A 15,420-nucleotide genomic window follows, 5' to 3' on the forward strand; every position below is an offset into this window, starting at 1 on the left:
TTACTGCACTTGTTTTGCTATGACTTTGCTATACAGTACTGCATCATATCAGTGGGGTCCATCCGCATCGTTCCGTAGGGGTGATAATATGAGCTAGAGTGTCGTCCAGTCGCAGTGTAAACTCTCTCTCTCTCTCTCTCTCTCTCTCTCTCTCTCTCTCTCTCTCTCTCTCTCTCTCTCTCGTGATTATCTGTGGTAGACACCCACTGTACCAAGTGGCTTTATCTTCGGCTAATAGCTAGCTGAGCAATCGTAAGCCATTGTTTTTCTTCTTACTCTTCTTCTTCATTTTGACTATGCTAGTCAAGTTATTGTAGAAGAACAGGTGTGTGTGTGTGTGTGCGTGTGCGTGTGCGTGTGCGTGTGCGTGTGCGTGTGTGTGTGTGTGTGTGTGTAAGGTAAGGTAAGGATTATTACAAAAGTGTCAAAGCAGATTGTTTACTGTGTGTTACAGCAGCAGACGGTCATCTAGACACATGACCAGTCCTCTGAAAACGCGTGTGGCAGAGGAGTAGAACTACGAAACCTAAGGAGAGGAAAACGTACATTAGTAGCCTTCATTACTGTGTCTTAGTGCAGTCGTGTTAGTGGCTGACAAACTCAATACATTTTACTATACAGTATGCAACTTTGAGGCCAAGACACAGTGTTTTTCTTACTTCTTTTTTTTAAACCTCATTTTTTTAGGAGGTATGTTTTTGTTTTTCTCATCCTACAATTCATATCTGTCTGTACCATGGTGTCGCTCCACACAGAAACCTGTATCTCTTGAAATGCTTTAGTAGCATAACGTAAAAGGTCATGTCCAGGGTTGATACATTGGGCTTTGGCCGCCAAGTTCATATATTTGACATAGTTTATTAAAGCATAGTACGTCTTAATTGTAAAAGGGTTGTCCAGAGGAAGAAATAATTAATATATTGCCGCTTTGGCACACGAGTGGGAAGACTTTCTATTGTAAAAGCAAAAAAAGAGAGTTTGTTTATTGTTAATTTATGGTTATTGAGATTAACAAATGTTTATTATTAGAGGATATTTTGGCAGTCCCTTGTGGTCAACAGAGGTGTGGGAATAGATGTGTGTATATATTTTTGTATTGTTCGAAAGAGAAGCGTCAGATTATGTTGTATTCCAGCAGAGTAGAGATGTATGTGAGTATAATTGGAAAGAAGTGAACGATGCCATGTTAATGGCGTCCCATTACTATGTATACATACCATTATGTTTAGCCCTTTTCAGGTAAAAGGAAACCATGACATTTTTGAAATGGAAACATTTTACGTAAGTGGTTAGTCTCTCTGCCATAGTGGGGACGTTTGTTTTCTCTGTACATCTCTGTACATCTAGATTCTAATAGATACTTTGCAAAAAAAAAAAAATCAAACAGATACAGATTCTGATACAGGTAACCTGCAGCAGCAGTATTCATGGTACACAACTGTGTTTCTTGGGATATCAAAAATAATTTTCGCCATGCAGTCACCGCGTTCATGATCACCGTAGCGGTCATGGAAACACCGCTATAAGGCTTTACGGCACTCATTGTTTTACAAAACTAAACATGTCTCTCTGCAGTAGAATGGTAGACTGTATCTTCTTTCTTATACTTTTTTGTATGGCAAATATCTTTTTATTTTATTCTGCGAAATAAATTATTTTTCAGAAAAGTACACCTCAAGTTTGAAAACATTGTCTAGTGTCATGCTTGATGTCAATATGTGCATAGACAACTCTGTGTTGTGTGTGTGTGTGTGCGTGCGTGCGTGTGAGTGTGCATGTGCGGCAATGTGAATGCGTATGTACTGTATGTGACTGAATATGTGATAAAGTCACAGTTGAGTTGCTCTCGGAGACACATGGACAATATGCTTGTTTTTTTTTATCAAACAACCCTAGATGAATATGAAGGTTTGTACATTGAAAAGGAAGAAAGGAGTCGCACACTGGAGCTGAATGCAAAATCAAAAACTGAATTAAACAAAGCCTAAAAAAGTAAATAAAACCGGCAGACAAGGGACAAACATTTCGGGTCTAGCCCGATGATGGGCTAGACCCGAAACGTTTGTCCCTTGTCTGTCGGTTTTATTTACTTTTTTAGGCTTTGTTTAATACAGTTTTTGATTTTGCATTCAGCTTCAGTGTGCGACTCCTTTCTTCCTTTTCATTTCGCTGCTCTTGGAATTACGCACCGGGCGAAACGCTCAGGATAAGACATTGGCGCGGATGCCACCCCACCATTACTATTCGGTTTGTACACTGAAACATACACTTAATCATAAACTGTAGGTGTGGGTGATGATGTGTCACCTGTATCAGATTTCATAGCTTTGAAAATCTCTGTTCCCCTATAATTACAGAGCGTTGTGTTTCCTCATGCAAAGACGGATATGTGCCTGAGTGCTCATGCCTATCTGAAGTGCAGAAGAAGAGACAGCAATGGGCACTGTTCCTCAGATCTTTGAGTTGCAAAGGGTTAGTGATTGAAGTTCTCCTGAGAGAATGAAGATGTATACGTACAATGGTTTTCCAAGTTTCACTTTGTGAACCAGTGAACCAGTGTTCATTGATTTGCAACTTCAATGCACTTGCTACTTGCACTTGCTATTCTGTCCCTATAAGTCTGCTCACCTTTCCATTTCTCATCGATTCACTGTCTTGCAGAGAAAAGGGCAGAGATGGCCAAAGTAAAAGTTAAAAAAGAAACACAGTTTCCTTCCTACATAGGTAACTGGTTGCTGAGTAACCAGTAGACCTGTGTACTTACAATCAGCTGACTCTGTACTGGTTGGATGAAGTTTGTGGTAGGTTTTTATTAGGTTTTTAGTGTTCCTCACTAACAACACAGTCTATCTACCTCATTAAAGGGGCATTCCACCGGTGGAGACATGAATATGTATTGAAAGTGGGTCATATATGTGGTAGAATAGTAGTATAAATTTCTAATTTGGTGCCTTCTTGGCCGAAAAAAGGCAGAAAATGACTTTTTAGTGCTTGTGGATTTGTGACAACAATCCCCATAATGCATGCAAGTTCCACAGGCCACACCCAGGCAGCTCTGCCAGTGACTTACTGGAGCCTTAATAGCCCCATACGACTTTGTTGCTGTTGACCAACATTGACGAAGTACGTGAGCGACAACTTGTTGTCACGATGTGGGTGTTATTAAGTACAGCGCATTTAAAGGTGGGATAGGAGATGTTTTTCTGGCACATATTTTACCATATCATCTGAAAAACTCCTCATGACGCCATAGCACCCATTGAAATAGAGTGTTTGGAAAAAAAACGAAATCTTTTGGTCCAGTGTAGAGGGCGTAGTCAGAAGAAAACGGCAACCAATAGAAGTAATACTCATCATCACTTCTATTGGTTTCTGACACGTCCATCAACCGCCAGCACTCACCCCTCCTCCCTGCGCGTTCACCGACTCGTGAACTTGACCGACCCCGCCCCCATCATTCATGCACACGCGACAGGGCTCATCATCACTCGGCTAGTAGCAAGGTAACGAGAGTTAGCAGCAGGCTGAGCTACTCGGAAACTTTGGTGGCTTTTGCAGAGCTACAGGAAGAACTTTGGCTTTTGGAACACTAGAACCATGTCAGGATAACATACTCCCTTGGATTATCATCGGACTCGCAAGACCAGACTCCAACACGGGCTGAAAATTTGAAATGGGACCTGACACTCTTGGACACAGATGTCGGCTACGGCAGCGGCTTCAAATACGCTTTGGTGACCATATTTCTAATCGAGAGGTGAGATAATATATTAGTCTGTATAATATTTTGTGAATTGGTTTAGGACACAGTGGTGTCTTTTTTTAAGCAAGTATCCATTGAGAGGGGTCAGAGGATTAGCTCAAGCTCCAACATATCTAGCTGCTACCTTGCTTAACATAGCTGCTACCTCAATCGCTTTATTTTTTTGTGTTTTTCCCCCCTGTGGCATTTATTCTGTGCACATGAACACGTTTTCAGAATTGCTATGTGTAACTCAGACGGTTACTCTTGTGTGTTTTGCTGCTAGTTGTGCGAACGAGCCAGACAAACCAGCTGGGAGGAGGACGGAAGCACCCCTTCTCCATCCGCGTTCAGTTGCTAAATACGGATCCACCCCGTAGTAAGTAACCTACCATGTTTACGCACACATTACTTTGGCCAGCAAAGCCCATGTCTTTCTAGTGGTTTACAAAAATATATCGTTTGCATGTTTTGCTTTGGTACGTCTCTGTTGTATGACTCTGGTAATAGTAGCACAAGCACAACCTGTTCGCCGCTCCAGCATTGCAAAATAGATTGCCTTGGGTTTTCAAATGTTTACATGATTGTGGGTGTAATGTTGTTAACTCGCTGATGTCGTTTTTGAGAAGACGGTAGTTTTGCATTTGATAAATACCACCTAATGACGGCTACACGGCAGATCTTTATTGTGATGGCTACACTGAATGATCACATGGAGATGCCGGTACATTATTTGTTTTACCCTGGTTATATTGAAATTGAAATATTCTGCTTTGTCCATTCCAAGGTGTGGTGTTTTCCATAGCTGTTCCTTGCTCCTGTTTCACAACATATCAAGGCTGCCAAGTAAATGAAGAATGAATCACCGCACACTGGTAGTTTATTTTATTCATGTTTGTGGGTGTAATTTCGTCCAGTTGCAGATACTACTATCCTTTTTGGAATGATCTGCCTTTGAAAAACAATGGTTCTATCTGACAAAAGCGAACAGATCCTGTAGTTGTAATTGATACACTAAATCAGTGTTTCTCAACCTTTTTTTAGGCGAGGCACCCTTTCAATTCATGGAAAATTTCAAGGCACCCCAAACCAAGTAGCCATATAGCATCACACCCCATACCACACAAGCTTAGAATGTAACACATTTGGAGACACACAACCTAGTAGCACGACCTACGTTCAAAGTTGCAGCTGGGGTGACCAATATTTACTTTATTGTGCGTAAATGGCAGATCAAAGATTCCACTGACTAACATTAACTTATCAATTTTGACAAATATGTTTTATGTTATATAATTTATTTATCAGCCACGTTTCCGCGGCACCCCTGAGGGGGCCCTACGGCACCCCAGGGTGCCCCGACACCCCTGTTGAGAAACACTGCACTAAATTATGATATTCCTATGTGTGCGCGCGCACGCGCCAAGTTTTCAATTCAACACACTGGGACACTTTTCAGTCTTTGAGGTTGCTGGAATCAACACAGACTACCTCCATGCACCTTATCAGAACACTTTGCATGTTTTTGTATACTTGTCCCCTTTGTGTATTGCTGCTAATCTTTCTCTTTCTAGGTTCTGTTGGTTGCATGCAGATTGTGCCAGATGATTTATCTGTCTATGGTCTAAGCATGGGCTCTGTGCTAATATGCAATTTGTGCTCTTTTTTTCCCTCAGGTCAACAGCCGACAGGGTCCTTCCACAACCACATACTTATGCCAGTAAAAGCCACAGCTTTTCTCCTCCAATCCAAGAAGCCTGGACTGCAGTCACCATCTCAACACACCAACCAAGAGAAAGGCGGATGGCTCAATTCAGTATGTAGTTCTGCAAATATTCTCAAAGGTCTTCACAGCCCCCCATGGTGCAGAATGCATTTACATTTATTTGTGTAAGGTCAAAACAATGCTGATTACAGAACATAACTAGGGCCATGAATGAAATTTGAGGTAGCAGCCAGCCATCACCTGATGGTGAGCGGTGGTCCTAAGATCAGAGAGAAGCAGGTTGAAATCCCATCCTTACCTCTCCCTACCTACACCTCCATCCACAGCTGAAGTGCACTTGAGCAAGGCACACAAGTCCACTTAGGTCCTGGGACTGTAGCCAACACCCTGTAAAACCCTGCTGTGTAATTTGATGTAATGAAGCCCTAATATAGTCTAACACATTGCTTGTTACAGATATGGAAAATTGCACAATAAAAGTTCCAGGACAAGAAGGCTGCATACTGTGAACGTCAACCTTCAGGGCACCGTCCTGCGCAGAAGACTTTCTACCCTAAGAGGGATGGCTGACCGCAGACACTCACAACCAGGTGAGCCCAGATAAAGGAGTTATTTTTGGTGTCCCTGCCCCAACAACCCAGGTTACTTACATTTAAAATGTCACTGGAGCTACTGTCAGATATGTGATTTCTAATTCTGTTTATCTTTTTACAGCACAGACGCCTCCAACCTCAAACTAGGCCCTTCACAGTTGCTGCACTTACCCACCTTCCCAGAGTTTTTGTGTGGTAATGACAACTGTAAATATAGTATAAAGTAATGTATCTAGTGTCATGTGTAATACATTGTTTAAATTGTCCATACATTTCAATGACAGTAAATATTGGTGGACACAATTTGACTGTGTGGCTTTTTTTAATTCATTCTCTGACTGAAAATGCATGGTTACATAATTTATATATTCCATAAGACCACAATCAGAAGAACATTTGACAGGTTGCATTTATTTTCTATGTATGAAAAAAACAATGGTAACAAGACAAACGTGGTTCCAAACCAAAAAGGTGAGATGTACAGATGAATGCTCCTACAGATAATGAAAAATAATAAAAGTCTGCACACTGCCGGTTTGTGTGTTTTATACCGTACTCTGTATAAACATTTTATATTGCTCTAGTGGAGCAGGGTAACCCTGGCTAATCCTGGGTATTGTACTGTGTATTACAACGTCAGCCCTGTTCAAGTGCCCCATACTGTCTGTAGGCTGCATGCCTGAAGAGACCGTTTCTCTCACCTGGTCCTACATCAGCCCAAAGTCTTATCAAAACTGAGAACACCACAGCATTTCCTTTCAATGTTCATGGGCATCTCCTTACAGATTGCGCAGAGGCGCCAGGTTGGTTGTGCTACTGGGCTGTGACTGAGGACCAGATGTCATGTGCCAGGTCGAACATCAAACTGGGGTCACGGGTCAGGGCACGCTGCAGTAACCGATGGGATTGCTTCAAATTCAATGATTGAATCAAGGCCTGCAAAGCAATAAATACATTTTATGTAGTGCATTTTCTATTTGATGATAGGGACTAAATAACTCTATTGACAATAAGACCAATATGGACATAAGCAATCATTATTGTGTATATAAATAAAGATGTGCCAATTATATGCATACAACGTTTTCAGTCAATTTCTTACAAACTGGTGTTGTGCCAGGGGTTACACAGATGTATGAAGTAGATGGGCTTTTATGGATGTACTTGAACTACCACTGGTGTTGTGTACCTACAACCATGTAATATCACACTACTACTCATAGGAGTAGAAATATTGTAATGGTTATCACAACAGGTGTACTCGTGTAGCCTACTCGTGTTGCGATATAGAGTACATCCTTTGTGATAACATCCATTACAATACTTACACATCTGGAGGAATACAGCAGGACAATGTTATTGAGGGATGAATGTACATCCTTACAGTTAGCAGGGCGTCAATTCTGTTGGAGTCTCCCTAATCAATACCCCCGACCTCTGCTGCGTCTATCTTCCTCCTCCTCCATCTCTGGCCATCGGTCCTACTGGGCTGTTAGGTCTTTATGATTGTGATGGGCCAGGAAAGTCAGAGCTGGAGCTCTCGTGGTCGTGGAAGGTCTAAAGCATACGAAAATATCGTCAGCCAAAACAATTTCATTAGCGTTGATCAGTTCGGTTGTTTTTCTTTACTCCCTCTGTCCCTGTGTCTGCGCGTGCGACAACCCAAGTGAAATCTGAAGTCATAGCCTAAAACACTACGGATTGTGGTGTCGGGTATATATAAATACAATAGTAAAGTGTATACTGCGGTACACATCTGTCAAAATAAATCCATGTGACAGTACTGTAGCTACTGTCTAGGGATGATAGTATAGCATCTGTCATCAGTGTTAGGAAGTTAGAATGAGATATCTAAGTAACACGTATCAAGTCAAGTTCAATAACTAATCTAGTATACATCTACTGTCATCAATATTTCTTGAAATGGCAACCATGACGGCCTGTGCGTTTATTGTGATGTTGAACATTCTTACCGTAGCCGGAGACAGTGCCATGGCTGGAAGTTAGCTTGGCTAGTCGCTTTGTCGTGGCTTCTCCCCCCCCCCCCCCCCCCCCGCCTCGTGAGCTCTCGTGGGTTCCCGGGATAATCCGAACACTTGACAGACTGCATGCGCGTTCATGTGTTTTGAAGGCGTGGCTTTGAGGGGAGGGCTGAAGGGAGAGGCGGGCTGTGTATTTTCAAAAATATAGCTCACAGGAACCGTTTTTCAAAGATCTCCAACCCTACCTTTAAAGTCGGAAGTATGAACGAGACAATGAGCTCGCACCAGTTTGCTCTACTAACACACCACGTGTGAGGAGTGGGGGGACAGGCAGTGAGGAGGAGCTGAAGTGGGGACCTGTGCAAACTTGTGTAGAGGTGTGAGACAAGACTCATACACGTGAGAGAGTTGTTGACCAACCAGTTCATGGGTGCGTGAAGTCGGAGGCGGTCTGCAGACGAGCGTTGAAGGGGATAAGCAACTGCAGAGGTTGCAAGATCTGACTGCAGTCGCATTCATCCCGCGATAGTTTGACACCATGTGACATGTCACCTCGTCAACGCAACATCACCGAAATTTTGAAGTTTGACAGGAAATCTAACCGTCATGCAGCATTTTCATCCAGAGTGCATTGCTGTCTAAATGTGCATGCATGCGTTGACGACTACTCGAATGCACTTAATGCCAGTGATTTCAAAAGCACTGGCACACTGATCTGTGATAGGTCTGTTAGCGTATTAGGTCCAACCCCCTATAGGCGGAGTTGAAAGGGTGGGAAAAAGGCTTGTAGTCTCAACAGAAATCCACCTCTCTTACACTTCCTCCTACAATGATGCAAAATGCAGGAAGTGTTAAGAGGTGAATACTGATTTCTCCTCTCTGAGAGGGAATTGAGAGAGTGTTGCACGACCATTCATAAGTATGCAATGGAAAGCCTAATGCAAATGGGTGGAGTGTCCCTTTAAGTACAATGGACTAAATGGTGTGTAACAGCTATCGTATGTAGGCTAATACATACAGTATATGCAATATGGTATGTAAGTGCTAGTCTTGTACTTACATCATTAATTTACTTTTACTTTTTACACCTCTGTAATAGCGTAGGCCTACACAGATGCACAGGTGCGGTGAGGGATCTGGCAAACATCTCAGCTCCAAGCTTCTCAGCCTCATACAGCTCCAGCAATCAGCAGAATTTTTATTGTGAAAGACATGCACACAGACACACACCATTTTAATTTGAACACTGACCTCCTTTCAAGATGAATATCCCAAGGATTTCAAGAACCATGTTAAAAAGAGACACGCCCAAATACATACACACAATGATAAAAGTGGTAACTATTCTGTATGAGCAATATTGAGGTTGTTGAAGTTCTCTCCTCACAGCATTGCTTCATTGTCCATAGCGACATAAGAGCAGTCATTTATGCGTAGCAAGCAATGTGTAGAATTAGAGCAATTTTTACATGGGTAATGGGCTGTGTGCCACGCGCCTTGATGTCCCACACAGCCTTGATTATTTACACCAACCCCTATGCCATCTATTTACATCTGCGACCATTGTAAACTGCCTGCCAGTGACAAAGAAAAGGCTATTTCCCCCGCCACAAACAGGCCGCTGCAGTCCCAGAAACGCATTACCCTTCTGCAAGAGCAATTTCAAACATGATGAAAATCAATGACAAATGATTGCGGAGGGCACTGAGGCAGGCTGGTTTATCTGAAGTTATTATATGGTTGTGACGTCATCTGTCGAATGCTCCATTCATTTCAACGGGGCTCCCCAACGTTCGGACGTCTGTTATTTTTCGATAACGGACGGGTTGGTCTATAACAGACCGCTGTCAATGGCAACAAGACTTTTCACTGCTAAAGCGACTTTTCAACAAGACTCTAATCAGCTGCTGTGATAGACAGCACCCGTTGTCCTGGCTACCGCTGTCAATGGCAACAAGACGTTCACTGCTAAAGCCACTGGCTTGTATAGGCCTACAAGTCAGTGGCTAAAGCGAATGTTTCATATCACTCCGCAGGGGGTCCGGTCTTTTGTCACTCTAATCAGCTGCTGTGATAAACAACACCTGTTGTCCTGGCTAGCCTACCTAGCTGTTGCCTAGCGGTGTTCCACAACGGCACTGTTTTGTTTTGCGCAGCAACAATCTTAACATTAAATAGGTCTAAAGAAATGGCCCCGCAAGTGTGAATCATTTAAGTATATCCATATAATAAGCGGGTTAACTTTCGGCGAGTCGGTCGCTTTGTGGAATAGCAGCACTTCCGCTCCGCGTCGGGGTCTAAAGATTCTCTCTGTCGTGCTGCTATTCCACGGTAGCGACCTTCTCGCCGAACGTTAACCCTTACGTAATAACTCGCTGGAGTAATGTTTGCATCTGAGTCCTGGTTGAACCCTGATGACATGGTACCATCCCGTTGCCAGCAATTGTTCTACCTATTTGGCAGCCCTAGGCAAAGTACAGACATGGGGCCCTCTTGATTTAGGAGGTTTAGTTACCATGGTGGGATTACTGTCAGGGGCCATACAGAGAGCGGATTTGGTGGGGCCCTAGGCAATTGGTAAAAATTTCCCTGTTGCTATATTCCCAACACAACCCAACCCCACCCCATTGCATTTGTTTGAGCCATGGAGAAGGGGGTGAGCTAGAGCAGTGGTTTTCAAATTGGGGAGTGGGGACCCCTGGGGGGCCGTGAAGGGGTGCTAGGGGGGGTCATGGCAGGTTGGCAGGAAAAGTATAGCACAATTTCTATTTAATAAAATGGAGTTGTGAGGAGGGGCAAGACAGTGGCAGCCAACCACGTGAGCTACATTTTTGACCGACGGCGGTTTCCAACAAGCAGTGGTTGAGTTTTGCGCAGCTAGAGTCGCGCAACCAGGGGAAACCAAAAATTGAGAACCCATGTATAGCAGTTAAGTAGTAGTAAAAATAACATAATCTAACTTAGCTAATGAACACTGAAGAGTAACTGTCAGAACCCTTAATTGGCAACACCTGTTCTGGTTGACTAACTAATTAGTCCCCACAGCAAGCAGTGGTTGCCATTGAATATTCTACAGCAGAGTTCTAAAATTCAAAAAATTGACAGTTACTCTTCTAAATATGTATTATATTACATTATTTATTTATTTAAGTCAATTTCATATACCATCAGCCACGTTTCCGCGGCACCCCAGGGTGCCACGGCACCCCTGTTGAGAAACACTGGGATAGGTCATATGCAAAGCCGTTAAAGACACTGATTTAAAGAGAGAAAAAAAAGGCAGGAGTGTTAACTTTTATTGTACTATTTATCACCATACTGTATATTGGTTTAAGTTCTTTGCGATGTAGAAAAAATACAGATTATGTACAGACTGGTTGTGAGTAAAGACTTTTTTAATAGCTTAGGCCTACATACATCTGTTGTTCATATACTGTACTTCGGAGTTCAATTACTAAGGTCGTAAATTATTTGAACTTCATGAATACATAATATGCATACTCAGCTCTTTGAGTACATTCTGTTTTAACATTGAAGTACGCCTGTCTGGATCAGCTCAGAACACCCACTCCATCTACTCTGTAAGAAGTTTTAATGGACCTTCTCCTCTGAGCCTGCACTACCCTCATTATAATCCCCCAGTGAATTACTATAACAATGCCTTCAATATTGGCACTGCAAGGTCATTAAGACCCTTTGTACTGTCATCCAGCCTGTTAAGGGCCAATGTCATTTAGCCCTGCCTGCTTGCCCGCCTGCCCGCCTGCCTGCCTGCCTGCCTGCCCGACTGCCTGACCGGCCATCTGCCTGCCTGCCAGCCCGCCTGCCCGCCTGCCTGCCAGCCTGCCTGCCTGCTTGACCGACCGCCTGCCTGCCTGCCTGCCTTCCTGCCTGCCTGCTTGACCGACCGCCTGCCTGCCTGCCTGCCTTCCTGCCTGCCTGCCTGCCAGGCAGCCTGTCTGTCTGCATGTTTGCCTGTCTGCCTGTCTGCCTGCCTGTCTACCTGTCTGCCTCCCTCCATTCCTGTTTGCCTGCCTGTCTGCTTGCTTGCCTGTCTATCTGCCCGCCAGCCTGTCCACCTCCCTGACTGTCTTACGCGCCTGCTTGCCCGCCACTGTACTGTGTTAGTGCTAAGGCTTTATCTGCTACTCAGCCCCCTGTTTCATTGTCTGGCTCTGGCATGCACAGAGCGCAGCAGTGACTGAAAGTGGTTAAGAAAGGATTCTCTCTCTCTCTCTCTCTCTCTCTCTCTCTCTCTCTCTCTCTCTCTCTCTCATGATGGAGGGATTGTGGGTGAGACGGCTTCCTGCTCTCCAAATGCCCTTGAGGAAGTGGCAGCTTCATTCATTACATGGTGTGTGTGTGTGTGTGTGTGTGTGTGTGTGTGTGTGTGTGTGTGTGTGTGTGTGTGTGTGTGTGTGTGTGTGTGTGTGTGTGTGTGTGTGTGTGTGTGTGTGTGTGTGTGTGCGTAAGTGAGTGTCCGTGTGTGTGCATATGTGTGTGTGTGTGTGTGTGTGTGTGCGTGCGTGCGTGCGTGCGTGCGTGTGTGTGAGTGTGTGTGTGTGTGTCCAATGTGTGTGTGTGTGTGTGTGTGTAAGCCATCAGGGGGATAAGTGATGTGTGAGCGGCTCCAGTCATAATCATTTGCATGGCAGCTCATATTCAAGTGTTTGAAGTCATGGGAGCCACTCCAGTGCCTGAGAAGACGTATATATCGGTAGCCTGCATGACTACCAAGTAATCTAGTATGAGCCATGCTTGTGGAGATAGAATAGCCGACTCAAGATTGAGTGTAGGGAAAATACACATTGCATTACATGCTACATAATTTAAATAATTTAGACCCACTGTAAAGAATTTAGATGTTGCTGGTATGTTCGGACGGAAGTACTCTTTCTTGATTATTTTATGTGAGTTGTGTGTGTGTGTGTGTGTGTGTGTGTGTGTGTGTGTGTGTGTGTGTGTGTGTGTGTGAGAGAGAGAGAGAGAGAGAGAGAGAGAGAGAGAGAGAGAGAGAGAGAGAGAGAGAGAGAGAGAGGCCTATATGAGAGTGAGAGAAAATGAGAGAGACTATGTGTTTGTATGCGTATGTGATCCTCTGTGTACACATTTGCATAATATAGGCTATGTGTGTTCAGGTATGCATGCTATTGAACTGCATCTGTAGCCATTATATCACTCAGTCTGCCGAAAGGGTATTGTATTAGTAACACAATTAATTTCAGCTTTAATTGGGTAATTACCCATGGGAAGGACAAGTAACCTTAATTAATATTCCAACCCAGTACTGATAGACATTGTGCATTTACATGCCTGGTCCACTTAAAAAACATCATCAGAACCTTAATAATCCACACCCACTCAGCTTGCATCATAGGCCTTCATACACGCTAGTATGACAGCCCGTTAGAATGGCAAATCAGTCCTTTCTGCCTAATGAAGAAGCAATTATTCTGTCCTTTCACCTCCTGTAATTAGATTGCTAAAGGTCACTTTCATGCTTCTGTATAAAACAATGCGAAGGCGACTGCTTTTGACCCCCCCTCATAACTCATGAACGGAATACCTTATGACTACGAAACTTGGGGGAGATGATCTACATATGGACATCTATGAATGACATCATTTTTGTGTAATTATCTGGTATTATGACGTCATTATGACATCATTATGTTATTATGACCAAAATCTCGCCATAATGGATTTTCCAACAAATTTAGGTAATGCACTTAAATTTGAACGATTTTGTGCTTCAAACCACTTACATGCTCACAAAGTCGTCTGAAGCTAATGGAAATAACAAAAAAATATGAAAATATATGGCGTCATAGATATGGTAAAGTGATTTTTGGTCAGACATATCTGTCAGAAAACCGTTGCCATGGCAACGGCAAAAATGATAAACCTAACCGTTCGGTACCAAACTGTAGCCAACTAAATGTTAGGAAAAGTCACAAAGTTTCGTAGTCATAGCTTAAGTCGTTAAGGAATTATACGACATCAAAGTTGGTGCGGGAACTACAATTTCTCTACAACTTTATTCCTACAAGAAAACACCACCGTGTCCTTGACAAATCCACAATGACAAAAGTCAACATGGTGACAATGGCTACTTCTTAATGTCAAGTGATCTAGCCTTGCAAGGACGTGACACACCTGGTGATTGGATACTCCTTGGAGTTCACCAAAGAGTATCCAATCAGTGTGCGTTTCACGTCCTAGAAAGACTTGAACACTGGGCATTGAGAAAGAGCCATGGTGTACCCTCTGCTTGCATTAATGTAGGGTGGTGTGGTGGAGGGGTTTTATGCATTTTTTGCAACTTTGACAGTATTTTCTATGTAGGCTCTTAGTCAATCTTTGATGTACTGTACGTATTACTCAATAAAAAGCAGATCACAAAACACTGTGTTGCCTCGGCAGTGCATAGTAAGCATATCTGTAGGAGACAAATCAACACAATGACAATGGTAGCTGAACACAGCAACATGGCACCCCTGCCCACCGTATCACTGGCACTTCAATTAGACTGGCAGATTCCCCGCAAGATGCTTCTCCAGGATGCTAATCAGAAAAACACAATTAGCATTCTACAAACACACACACACACACCCTGCACATACTGATCAAACATCTCGAATCTCAAAAATCACAAACGAGAGAGATAGAGAGAGACTTGAGGCAAATCAGTGTTTGGTTTTGCTGTATATTTATTTTTCTTTGTTAATCTCAAAAATGCCTCTGTCAACCCGAAAAGGCTTACAGAGATTATCTGGTCACACACACACACACACACACACCTACACACACACACACACACACACACACACACACACACACACACACACACACACACACACACACACACACACACACACACACACACACACACACACACACACACACACACACACGTGCAGAATATGGCTCTGATTCTGAATATGCTAATACGTCTCAAGGTCAAGGATTCTGAGGGGTTTTGCAGCCAACAGTATCTCAGGTGGTGTACTTTTGCATTGACAATTTAATCAGTGACGGAGCAATTGCACAGAGAGCCCCAGGCAAAACACTGATAAGGCCCCTCGTTCCGCCTGCCAAAGTCCAGACTACCAGTACAGGAGGGCCCTGGGCCCAGGGCCAAGAACCATACTTGCCCACTCTAGCTCTGCACCTGAATGTTATGCTTCTGCATTGTACTAAGAAAAAATCAGTGTTTCTGTAATTGTCTGTATTCTCTTTTCAGTTTTCAGTTCTACTTTGGTCCGTGGCATAAAGAGATACCAGATCTGTCCAGCTCTGAAGAACACTGTGTCTTTTGGTTTGGTAAGAGATGGATAAATCAAAGCGTATGTCTGTTTCATCTTGCTGTTTTTGTTC

The 15,420-nt window shown here is 43.4% G+C and overlaps 2 long non-coding RNA genes across 3 annotated transcripts; one reads left to right on the plus strand and one right to left on the minus strand.

Moving 5' to 3' along the window:
- Window positions 1–3,541: 3,541 nt before the first annotated feature.
- Window positions 3,542–6,425, plus strand: LOC134446915 (uncharacterized). Of its 2 annotated transcripts, XR_010034529.1 has the most exons (6): window positions 3,542–3,757; window positions 4,029–4,121; window positions 4,530–4,617; window positions 5,419–5,558; window positions 5,925–6,058; window positions 6,183–6,425. It is a non-coding gene; the product is annotated as an uncharacterized LOC134446915 (long non-coding RNA). The 2 variants fall into 2 exon arrangements; XR_010034530.1 differs by lacking the exon at window positions 4,530–4,617 and having other exon boundaries at window positions 6,183–6,424.
- Window positions 6,426–6,452: 27 nt separating this feature from the next.
- On the minus strand, window positions 6,453–8,110 carry LOC134446916 (uncharacterized). The gene is made up of 3 exons (XR_010034531.1): window positions 8,035–8,110; window positions 7,446–7,618; window positions 6,453–6,997 (listed from the first exon to the last, which is right to left on the minus strand). It is a non-coding gene; the product is annotated as an uncharacterized LOC134446916 (long non-coding RNA).
- Window positions 8,111–15,420: the final 7,310 nt, after the last annotated feature.

Source organism: Engraulis encrasicolus, chromosome 4, assembly GCF_034702125.1.
Source record: "Engraulis encrasicolus isolate BLACKSEA-1 chromosome 4, IST_EnEncr_1.0, whole genome shotgun sequence".
Lineage (NCBI taxonomy): Eukaryota > Metazoa > Chordata > Actinopteri > Clupeiformes > Engraulidae > Engraulis > Engraulis encrasicolus.